Source organism: Camelus bactrianus, chromosome 18, assembly GCF_048773025.1.
Source record: "Camelus bactrianus isolate YW-2024 breed Bactrian camel chromosome 18, ASM4877302v1, whole genome shotgun sequence".
In the NCBI taxonomy this organism is placed as follows: Eukaryota; Metazoa; Chordata; class Mammalia; order Artiodactyla; family Camelidae; genus Camelus; species Camelus bactrianus.
The window spans coordinates 23,600,012-23,612,845 of NC_133556.1; the positions used below are offsets into that span (position 1 = coordinate 23,600,012).

Consider the following 12,834-nt stretch of genomic DNA (forward strand, 5'->3'; position numbering starts at 1 on the left):
GTTCCCTGGTGCTTTAATAATGTAAAAAATGTGAAATTTTTAAGTGATATGCTAGTTAATTTTTCTTTTTATTAAGCAAAGTGTCATAGACTAAAACTATGTAATTCTGATAATATATCAGATTTTATAATTACTATTTCAGTAAGTATAGTTATTACTATATCAGTAATTATAAATGAAAATAACAAAGAAAATTTCTACAGATACACAAATTCATATCAGTATCTTAGGTATTTTTTAAAAAATTATATGACCACTGCAGGAATATATGCTATGTTACAGAGATGCAAAGTTTAGTTCTGGAGTCCTTTTGCTGCACTGACTGTAATTGTGTGACCTTGGGCAAGTTATTTAACCTTGATAAGCTTCTGCTTAGCTCTGTAACCTGAGGATGATGTTACGGGTTTTTTAGGGGTTGTTGTGAGGATTACATGAAATAATTATGTACACAAAGCTTGGCATAGCTTTGAAATTTTATTATGGTTGTTTAATAGTAGATTTCAGTGTGAAATGCACTTCAGGAACTCATGACACCATGAACAGTGTTGGATACAGGGTGTGAATGATACTACTTAAATGTTTTAACGTTTGCTTATTTCTGTGGTCCATTCCCCCACAATGCTTAGAAAGATAGTTTAGATAGACTCTAGAGGGATTGAATTATTTGAGAGCCCAAAGATAACTTCAGTTTGAGGGCAGGGACCCTGAGGTTAAGACTTTAGTGTAGCTGAACAAACCCCAAACAACAACTCCCCACCTAAAGTCTCGTCACACCTCCTCTGCTCCCTCCGTGTCACACTTCAGCCCCCTCTCTGGTCACACTCGGGCCGCACTGAAGCTGTGCAGTGGGAGGGAAGGGGACCAGCAGGCATCGATGTCAGACTGACACGGGAACTAACCTTGCATCCACCACTTGTCAGCCGTGCACCTTTGGGCAAGTTACACAAACTCTAAGCCGCAGGTTCCTCCTTTGAGAGGTGGAGATGATAGTTACTTTGTGGAATGAGATCATGCATACTAACTTCCCAGCAAAGAACCTGGCCCTTCACCAGCAGTGCTTGACAATTGGTAGGTAATTATTAACATATCTGCTTGGCCTCCCGTGCTGTGGGCAGTAAAAATGAGTGTGTGTCCATTTGAAATCCGTAAGACACTAGTGAGTAGTATTTACTTGAAAACACAGGCATAGTTTGTTATTTATGTGGATGGGGTGTCAAAGCTTCTTTCAATGTTCCTATTATACTGTATTTGATGTCCAACAATGACTATTCCTTTACTTATTATTGAAAGATTCTTTCAGTAGTCCAGTAGCGTTTAAGCTCAGTGTTTTATTCAATAATACCTGAAATCAGGGAGCTACGTTTCAGAATCATGTAGCCACAGAAGTACTCTGATTTGCTTGCTTGCCCATCTTCTCCGCCATTGAATCCTCCTGTCATCCCTGGCACGTATGGTGGCAGGAGTAAATGAGCGTGTGTTTGAACGGCTGATGTGGGAAACAGGCCAAGATCAAATTGTGACCTTTTTTACTTTTTCCTCCTAGATTAAGAAGTTAGGTGACTGTGGTCTTTTGACATACGCAGCTTTACTAGTAACGTCTAATTGTCCACAATAGTCTCTTTTCCTACATAAAAAGACTACTCAACATAAAGACCTGGCCATTTGCGTGTCCTATGCCAGTGACCATAATTTTCTTTGCCAGAAGCCATCTTTTACTCAACCATCCACTCCCTCCAGAGCCCGGCTCCGTCCTGCTTCCCTCCTCTTCTCAGCCTACACATCCGTGCCTCAGGATGTCTTCTCTGGCTCCCTTTGCAGGGGCTCGGACCCTGTTCTCACTGCCAGCCTGGCATCCTTTATTAACATACCTTGCTTGGTTGTCTTCCCAGGCAGACTGTTAACTTTTTGAGTGGAGGGACCATATCTCTTATCTGCCATTATGTTTTCAGTGCTTAGAGTAGTAGTGTCTGACATTAGCAAGTGTATGTTAGTTATTGAGCTAAATAAATGATATTCAGGGTGTTGTGGCTTAGAAATGCCTCTTTGCACGTGATGGGTGCACCACGCATGTCTCTGGTCTTTTGCTGTGATTTCTGAAATTATGCTGATGTTTCTTTGAAAGACAATGTACAGTTTGTTTCCTACAGTGGTAATTTTACTGATGAGAGCGATCCAGGGTATCTAATGTGCTGCAAATCCTATTAATGTTATCTTAAACAAATTATTTATTCATTTCAGCGGAAACAGAGGGCCTGGTAGATCAATAACGTAACATTGGGAAAATCATTAAATGCCTATTTATATAGCAGCTTGTAATGGCTTCTTTGGCTCCATTACAAACTATTTTTGATTTACATTGAAGGAGTTGCTTTTTTTTAACTGACACCTGTCTTTTTCTTTTGCTAGTACTAAGTCTAATCAAGATTTCCTTAAAGCCATTTTCAGCATGAATATGAAAGCTCTTTTTCAGGTACATTAGAATTATTAAAACTCTCCTCCTGAGTGCAATTTAGTTTGATTCCTGTTGCTTTTTGTTTGCTGCTGCTGTGAAGATGAGGGTCCTTGGTGGCTTTGGGGTCTTCAGATAGTGATACCCATACATGCCATGTGTTCATAGTCTCCCTCTCTGGCTCTTCAGGTGAGACAGCACGTGACCAGAATGGGACTTGATGCCATGGAGAGGATCACTTAGCCTCACCATTTGCGGGTTTTTTTCAAAGTACTCAAGTAAGGAGTCAGCTGTAATGGTCACATCTGAATAGCTCAGACATATTTAGGATATTTTTATGTATCTAATGTAGTTTTGTTAAATGGAGAAAAGAGCTCAACAATATTTCAAATGTGGTAGCACTTTCTAGTCATCCCCTCAATATTTAGACATTGTCTTCTTGCATATCCTCAGATATATTATAAGGCAATTATCTCTTCGCCTGTGGAGAAAGATACACTTCTCATTTATTTTGAAAGCTGGAGATTGGAATACACCGTGAATACTACAAGAAAATTTTTTTTGTTTTGTTTTATTAGTTGTTAAATAAGCCTTCATTAAATCATTTTTCTTTGTAGTTCTTAACCAGCCGGGCATTCCACCGCGATATTGATGTCATCTGTGATGTTGTGAGGGTAGTAGCCGTCAACGTTGCGGCCCACAGACTGGGCAGTGCCTGGGATCTCTTCAATGGTTCCAGAGAGTTCTCTAGCTAAGGATCGGGGCCACATCTGTCGGGCAGTGTTGACAATCTCATCAAAAGTGATGTTTCCACTGTGCTTAATGCTTTTTGCTTCTTTCTGTCTCTTGGTGGTTCCTTGAGGGCTTTGATGATCAGGGCAGAGGCAGAAGGTGCCACCTCAGTCTGGGCCTGTCTGTTCTGAATGGTCAGTTTCACTGTAATCCGCAGATCCTTCCAGTCACCAGTTGCTTTGGTGATGTCAGCACCAAGCTTTTTTGTAGACAGACCCAGGGGGCTGATCTCGGGGGCCAGGGCAGATGTGGCACTGACTTCCCTACCAGTGCACCTCAGATATATGAGTTTGATCTCGTTGGGGTCGAACTTACGCAGCATGGTGGAGGTGGCTGATGTCAGATGAACAGGATTCTGGACAACCAAAGAAAGTTGCACCTTGGCCTCCTCCAAGCCAAAAGGTAGGTGAAAGAGAACATTTTAAAAAGCAAAAATTGATGAAAGCACTTTTAGAAGAAGTAAAAACCTAACGATTAATTTGTAAAGCCAGCCCCATTTCAGGTAGTTACGTAAATTCCCGATAAGCTGCACCGGGCACTTGTTCAGGATGATTTGTTGGGATGCGGGAGATGCTTGGCTTTGCGGCTTCACTTCAGTCCCCAGTATGCGTGTGCTTATTATGTTCAATCATCCTTTTAAAAGCACAGCTTTTGATTGTGCTAAACAGATAAATATTAGTGTGGTGATACGACTTTTGAGGTGATTATTCAGCATTGTATTTGCTAAAAGGCTGCTTATAACTTTCAACTTTACCTGTGCTTTTTGTTAGCCTTTTAATGTTTACAGAATCTGTAGTAATAGTTGCTTTAGTTGCTTTTCATTCTTGGTATTGATTTGTGTTCTCTTTTTTCCTTCATCACTCTAGCTGAGGGTTACTCATTTTGTTGATCTTTTCAAATAACCAGCTTTTGGCTCATTTTATTTTTTTCTGTATTGTTTGTGGGTGTCTTTTTTGCTGGTTTCTGCTTTTCTGTTTTCTTTTCCCTTTTATTTGCTTTGGGTTTATTTTGCTCTTCTTTTTCCAGCTTCTTGAGGTAGAATGTTATGTAATTTTTTAAAATTCTGAAGTTTTTTGAGCCTGGCTTCCTATAACTGAGTGGTCAGCCAGTGATTGGTCAAACTTTGTGCTTAAACACCTTGAGCCGGTAAGGCTTCCACCCTTTGCCAACTGGGTGGGGGAACATTCAACATTCAGCATTCAAGCAGTTCACAAGTCTGCCCCGTTTTTTCTTTTGGCCGGACCCTCTTTCTCCCGTGTGTTTGCACGAGGCCTCAAGCCCAGCTGACAGTGTGTATGTAGTGTATATACAGCTAAGACTCTCCCAGTCATTGATTTTCACCTCTTTTTGTTTCTATTATAAGCAAGGCTTTAAAGTTATAAATTATCCTCTAAGCGCTGTTTCAAGTGCATCCTACCAATTATACGTTGTGTTTTCATTATCACTAGGTTAGATAAGTTTTCTAATTTCTCCTTTGACCTTGGATTATGTTGTTTAGTTTCCAAGTACTTAGAAATTTCCTCGATTTCTTATTGTTACTAATTTATCATTTCATTCTCTTGTGATTAGGTTTTAGAGATTTTAATATGACTTCAATCCTTTTAAATTTACTGAAATTTGTTTTATAGCCCAGCATAAGATATGATCTTTCTTAACATACTGTGTACACTTGTAAAGAATGTGAATTCTGCAGCATATGGTTTGGTCTGTATCTCTCACTGTTGTTCAGGTATTGTGTTTACTGATGTTTTATTTCATAATTCTATCAGTTTTTGAGAGGGGCTGTTAACATCTCCTATGATTGTGAAATTGTCTGTTTCCCCCTTTAATTTTGTCGTTTTTCACGGCATATATTTTGAGGCTGTGTTACTAGGTGCATGCACATTTATGATTATTTTGTCTTTCTGGTAAATTGATTCCTTTGTCATTATGAAATACCCTTCTTTATCTTTTGTATTACTGTTATTTTTAAGTCAAAGTTGGTATTAATTTGGTCAGCCTATCCTCCTCATATTTTTTATATTTGCCTTGTGTATCCTTTTTCTTCCATTTAGTCTCAACCCATCTGTGTATAAAATAGTCCCTTATAGACAGCATTTAATTGGGTCTTGCTTTCTTCTATCCATTCTGATAACTCTGACTTTTTATTGGAGTATTTAGTCCCATTGACATTTAATGTAATTATTTATATGGTTAGGCCTGTCATTGTAAAATTAGTTTTTTGTTTGTTCTTTCTGTTTTTTTATTCCTTTGTTTTCCCCTTTCCTGCCTTCTTTTAGGTTATTTGAAAAAATTTTAAAGAATTCCATTTTAATTTCTCTGTTTTTAGCATGACCTCTTTGCATTATTTTTTAGTAGCTGCTTTAGAAATTTCAGTATATCTCTATAATGTTTCACAGTCTCCTTAGAGTTCATATTGTACCACTTCACACAGAATGTAGAAACCTTACATCCACATAGGTCCATTTGCTCCAATTCCCGTTGTCTTTCAGGCTGTAGTTGGCAGATGTATTACATGTGCTTTGATTATAAATCCCACAAAGTGGCGTTATAATTTTGCTTTAAGCAGTCATATATATTTTAAGAAATTAAAAGGATAAATTTGTTTTTATTTATCCAGATGTTTTCGCTTAAGCCTGAAGAACTCCCTTCATTGTTTCTTGTAGTGCTGGTGTGCTGGAGGCTGATTCCCTTTAGTTTTTCTTTATCTGAAGATGTCCCTATTTTGCCTTCATTCATGTAGGATATTTTAGCTAGATATAAATTTACGGTTTTTTCTTTCAGCGTTTTAAAGATGTTACCCTGTCTTCTGGCCTCCGTGGTGTCTGTGGCAAGGCTGCAGTCATTCAGATCATTGTTGCCCTCTATGTGACATGTTGTTTTGCTCTGGTTACTTTAAAGATTTTCCCTTTACCATTGATTTTTCAGCAGTTTGAATGTGAGGTACTTACGCATGGTTTTCTTTGTGATTATGCTATGTAGTTTGACTGAGTTTCTTAAATCTGTAAATTTGTGTCTTTTGCCAGATCTGGGAAGTTTTTAGACATTCTTCTTCTTTTTTTTAATTTTTTTTTTTCGTGTTCTGTATTCTCTTGCCCCTCCTTTTGGGACTCCAGTTACCTGTATATAGGAGACTTTTTGATATTGTTCCTGTAGTTCCTGATGCTCTGTTCATTTTTACTTTCCTTTTTTTTCCTCTTCTTCAGATTAGATAATTTCTGTTAACTCACTGACTCTTCTCTCAGTCATCATTACTCTGCTATGAAGCCAGTGAATTTTTAATTTCATATATTGTGTTTTTCAGTTCTGTATTTCCATTTGGTTTATTTTAATCTTTTCTGTTTCTCTTTTGAGATTTCTTGTTTTTCTTTTACTTTGAGCCTATATTCCTTTACCTCATATAGCATGTTTAGAATAGCTTGTTTAAAGTCATTGTTTAATAATTCCAACGTCTGTGTCATCTAGGTGTTGGTACCTGTTGATCACCATTCTTTTGAAAATGGGTCACATTTTCATGGCTCTTCATATGTTCAATAATTTGGGATTGTTTCCTAGACATTGTGAATGTCCTTTGTGGAGACTTTGGATTCACTTAAATGCCTCAGAAGGGTGTTGAAATTTTTGTTTTAGTTTTAGCAGGCAGTTAACTTAGTTCAAGTACAAACTCCTTCATGCTGGGGTTCAAAAATGGCTCAGATCTTAGCTCAGACTGCCCTCAGTCTGCCACATGCATGGTTAAGGGTTAGCCTGAAATGTGGACTATCTCTGTGCCACATTTCAGGTTCCCATTCTTTGGTTTCCTTTCTTCTGGGATTCCTTCCTCATTCTCTATTGCCACTGGGTGCCCCTTGCTTCTTCCCTGACTCCTCCTACCAGAAAGACATGGGAGTTTTCTATCAGAGTTTTAGTTGCTCCATGCCCTCTTAACTACACGTCCCCCTTAGGGCAAAGGCGCGAGCGCACACACACTCTCTCTCCCAGGAAATTCACTCTATGCCTGTTTGCTTCCTCCAAGTTTTGACTCCCCTGCAGAGCCTCCCTGTTGCTGTTTCTGTTCCAGAGCCCTTAGATACTCGTTTTCAGCGTCTCCCCCAGAACTCATGTTGTCATCGTTGGAAAGGTCTGCCTGTTAGGTGCTTGCTTCTCCACATGGGAGGTGGCATGCCCTTAACCTTTGCTTTTTAATAGTTGCCCTTATAGCATCTGCTTTTGATGCAGAACTTCCTGCCACATTATACCATGCTTGAACTGCCTCTTCTCTGGCTTAATAACATTTTAAGAAAATCTGGTGTTAATACATCAAAAACCTGCTACTTGTCTCCTCTAATCAATTTAAAGTGACTTTAGTTCAGTTCCTTGCAAATACACATGTATACTGATACACAATATCCTGACAATGTATTTGATGTTTTTGCTCCAATTTGTGGTACTTTTCATAGTTGGCTGGTGTGTTACTGTATATTTATTCTTGTCAACGAGGAAATTCACTAAACATTCAGGAAAGAACCAAAAAATAAATGTTTTTCTTTATGTGTCAATTTTCCTAATCTTAAACTTTATGCAAACTTGGCTTACAACAGTTATCTTGAATTATAAATTATAGCAATAAATGAATGAGTTCAACTATGACATGACTTTTTAAAATGAAGATTTAATTACATAAGCTTGTTTTCGAGAGAGGGGACTGATAACTTACTTTAACTTGTGGGTTAAAATGATACATGATTTTTGCCATAAGCACTGAATCCTGAAAACAATGTATTTGTTTTTATACCGGCTTATTCAGTACTTCAGTTTGGCGAAGCAAAATCATTGTTAGTAAGAAGTATGCATGTCTGTATGTTTTGTGTAGGTATCTTCTCATTTGAAAACTTGTAAGGGCAGCCGACTTTCTTCTTTCTCCCCTCTAACTCACTTAATCCACAAAAAGCACCGTGGAAATTTTTAATAGTATTTAAGAACATTCTTGTTTTTCTAATTCCCTGATGTGTTTGATCTTGAGAACTAGCAGTTTTCTACATCTCTGCTATGAAATCTGTGTCATGCGGGTTTATTTAAGACCGTGACAATATCTTGGATTCTTCCTAATTAATGTTCTTTAAGGCATTAACTGGCATGGCAAAAGGGCAGAAAGCCTCCTGACTGCCAGATAAGGCTTCCCACGTCCTTAATATAATTACCAGGGTTAAAGCAGCAATGAGGAAACGAGTCCTGAGGCAGGTAGGATGGAACCAGGAGAAACGCAGTTGTGTGTGCTCTAGAGGCTGAGTCTTCATGTTCTGCTAAACTGCTTGTTGTCCAAAGCACTGGGTTTGATTTTTGTGTCAGGGGCTGTGCTATCCAGATCTAAGCTGTTTGCTTTGTGATGCACTGTCAGAATGCTCAGGAAATCTATCAAATTTGGTTGTAATGTCATTTGTAAAAAAGAATTGCTTTCATTGTGCTTTCCTGCCCCCAATTTTAGAAGTAAATCATATTTATTCTTGAAAATGTGGAAAATATTTGAAAATATAAAAAAGAAAACAGTTCAACCATGGTCTCACAACATAGAAATGAATACTAGTAATATTTTGGTTAGTATTCCCTGCCGTCTGTTTTATTCTATCTAGATGAGTATTTTCTTAACATTTTTAATACTAACTGAGACCTGACTTTAAAAGTGTTTTTGGATCTGCCTTTTTAGTTAACATTATGTCATGAGCATTTCTCATGCCATTTCACATTTTTCTAGAAGAATTTTCTTTTAATGGATGCATTATATTTCATTGTACAGATACGTATAATGTATTTAACTGTATCCCTTTTGGATATCTACATTGTATCCAGATTTTTACTATTTTAAATGAATTCTTTAGTGAGCATTTTTGTACCTTAGTCTTTGTTTATATCTCTGATTATGTTCTTAAAATAAATTCTGAAGATGTGAAATCCTTAGGTCCATAATGATGATCTAAAAAAAAACCTAAAACAACTCAATTATTTCTCTTATTAAGCATTGATAATTTTTATTAATGTAAAAAATTTTAAGTACCAAAAAATTAAAAATTTGTGTAGTGCCCATCTCTTTATTAACAAAGATAATTGCAATAATATTTGAGATTTACTTTTCAAATATATATAATACTTAAGTATATATTTCATAATATTTTATAATTTACATATTGTTTTACCATGTGTTCTTTTGACTTAACAGTACTTCATGTCTGTATAATAAACTCTCCCTTTGCCTTTTTTTGAGTTTAATTGAATAGCATTTCATCATATAAATGTATCATCATTTACTTAACCAATTCTTAATTTAAACAATTTTAGGACTCCTGACTTCTATTTCAAAATAAGCTTTTGTTTATTCTTTGGCTTGAGCTTTAGAAGCATTCTGTTAGGGTCACTCAGAAAGCCCATTGGCATTTTTCACTGCTATTTTAACAAATTAATTCCATTGACATCTTTATTTATTTATTTTAAATTTATTTATTTATTTATTTATTTATTTATTTATTTATTTATTTATTTATTTATTTAAATTGAAGTACGGTCAGTTACAATGTGTCAGTCTCTGGTGTACAGCGCAATATCCCAGTCATGCATATACACGCATATATTCATTTACATATTTTTTCCCATTAGAAATTATTACAAGATACTGAACATAGGTCCCTGTGCTATACAGAAGAAACTTTTTTTTTTAAATCTATTTTTGTATATAGTGGCTAACATTTGTAAATCTCAAACTCTCAAATTTATCCCTTCCCACCTCCTTTCCCTTGTAACCATAAGATTGTCAACTAAGTCTGTGAGTCTGTTTCTGTTTTGTAGATGAATTCATAGTGTCCTTTTTTTTTTTTTAGATTCCACGTATGAGTGATATCTTGTGGTATTTTTGTTTCTCTTTCTGACTTACTTCACTTAGAATGACATTCTCCAGGTCCATCCATGTTGCTGCAAATAGTATTAGTTTATTCTTTTTATGGCTAAGTAGTATTCCTTTGTATAAATATACCACAACTTCTTTATCCAGTCATCTGTTGATGGACATTTAGGTTGCTTCCATGTCTTGGCTATTGTATATAATGCTGCTATGAACACTAGGGTGCATGTGTCTTTTTCACATCAGAGTTCCCTCTGGATATATGCCCAGAGGTGGGATTACTGGATCATATATTATTTCTATTTTTAGTTTTTTGAGGAATCTCCATACCGCTTTCTATTTAATGGCTGCACCAAACTACATTTCCACCAACAGCATAGGAGGGTTACCTTTTCTCCACACCCTCTCCAGCATTTATTGTTCATGGACTTTTGAATGATGGCCATTCTGACTGGTGTGAGGTGATACCTCATTGTAGTTTTGATTTGCACTTCTCTGGTAATCAGTGATATTGAGCAGACATCTTGATTTAGACACATTCAGTTTCTGACCAAAAGTATGTATCTTTTCATTTACTTAGCTAATTTTGAATGTGATTGTATGTGTCATTGTTCTTGTTGTTTTTATCATACATACTTTGCAAGGTTATATGCAGAATAACTTAGAAAGCAGGTTCCATTGATCCTGATTTAGTACTACGGCCATTAAAGTTAGCTTTCAGGGGGTGGTTTAGGATGCTGGTGGTTTTAGAAAATTTAAAGCAGTGAGATCAATCTGCCTGATTGTTCTTAGGCCACGGAAAGATCAAGTTTGAGAACTCAACAGGTACGTTGTCTCAGATCTTATTCCTGAGGCTTCACATGCCATTTGTTGTTTTGTCACCAGAAGAAATGAACTGGTTGATCATGTGTTAGTCTTTACATGTGAACAATGATTCCTGTTGTCTTAAAACCTTACTATTTTCAAAAAAAATGAAATAGATTTGATTTTAGCAAATTCGACATACCACAAGTGAAATAAATGCTTTTGGACCCCTTTAATGGCTATTTCAGAATATTATTTTGTTATTAAAAATGTTACCAGTGACTCTCGGGGTGATGAAATTGCAGGTAGATTTTTACTTTCTTGTGTTTTTTTCTATTTTCTGAGTTTTCTGTGGGACAGGTATTATCTATGTACTAAGTATTTAAGACTAAAAGAGTACTCCTTGCTTTTTTATATGTGTGGGAGCACAGCAAAAGGAAACTTACTGCTTCTGAAATTCTTAGATGGCTGGCATGTGGTTGACTGTAGTTATTTTATGGTATCTTTTTTTTAATCATGGAAATTTGTGGAATTAGTTTTTCTGAATTTTCTTTCTTCAACTTTTAGATTTAAATCTGCTATTCTGGAAAGGTGAATGTGAAACATTTTTGATTTGTGATGTTTGTTGACAATATTTCCACTGCTGAGTATTTTTACAACTTGTCTTTTTTGTTTATCTTGGAAAGAAGCCCAGATACCATTTTAGTGGCAGGGTGAATGTCACTTCATTACGTTTAGCAAAAATGCCAGAAAATGCTAGGCCATTGTAGTGTTAACTAACTTGTAATTGATGATGGTGTTGTCCCTTGCACTTCAGACTAGGATTTTACCTTAACTTCTACACTGCACGTTAACATATCTAGATATTCATGAGTGTTTTTCAGGTTGCATGATTATAAAAAGCAAGTATGCTTAAAATAATTGTATAGTAATAAGGCTTTATATTATATTGTCAAACTAGTAGGAATGTCTTTTGTTCTATCTCAATGTAAATTGGAGCAGTGTGGGGAACTTCACAGAGATTTATTTTTTAATTGCTTCAAAGGCCAAGGAGCAAACTGCTACTGTATTGAGGACAGGAACATACAAAAGGCACCAGCATATGAAAATAAAACTTTGGAACTGAGATTTTTTTTCTCTCACAAATCCTTTATTTTTATTATAATTGAAAGGGAAGGGAGATAAATTATTATAGTATATCATTAGCAAAAAAGCATGAGCTACTTATAGGACATTACTAATTTTAGTAATTGTTAATTCCCAAAGTATGAATTGCCTTTGTCACATTTAGGTGTGTGTTTTTGTAACTATATTTTCAGATGGAGTGTAAGCCTTACTGATTTATCACTGTATATTGCTAGATACCTTATATATGTTATAAAGAACAAAACTATGTTCTTTATAGTAACAACAGAGAAGAGAATAATTATGAAGTTATTTTGCAAGGTTTTTTTAAAAAGATGGTTTTCATTTGAAAGCTGCAGTGTTAATCTTTTCATAAATATTTGCCTGTCTACTGTTGAACTGAGGGACTGAATTTATATGGGGAATAGAAATGAAACAATTAATAGTTTCTACACTCAAGGAATTCACGGTCTGGTGATGCAGATGAGTATCTTGACAATTAGTGCGTCAGTGCATGCTGGGTGCTGTGATAAGATACATTGCTAGGGGACAGGGAACATGTCCATATGGCATGGAGATGGAGAAGAGGGTCAATAGGGAAGCCTTCTTGGAGTAGGTGATGCCTGTGCTGATCCTAATAATAAGTTGGAGTTAGCCTAATAAAAGAAGCCTGAGAAAGCTCTGGTAAAGAGTGGGACCAGTGCATCCTTTGGTATGCCTGGAACAGGTGGTTCGTGTGGTGGAGAGGAAGTTAGGAGGTGGAAACACAGAATTTGTGTGTTAAAAATAAGAGTTT

At 36.3% G+C, this 12,834-nt stretch overlaps 1 protein-coding gene and 1 pseudogene across 6 annotated transcripts in view; one reads left to right on the forward strand and one right to left on the reverse strand.

Moving 5' to 3' along the window:
- Positions 1 to 12,834, forward strand: part of PARN (poly(A)-specific ribonuclease) — a 148,587-nt gene that overhangs the window by 59,212 nt on the left and 76,541 nt on the right. The gene's annotated exons all lie outside the window — the stretch shown is intronic.
- On the reverse strand, positions 2,950 to 3,988 carry LOC105073754 (large ribosomal subunit protein uL11-like; annotated as a pseudogene).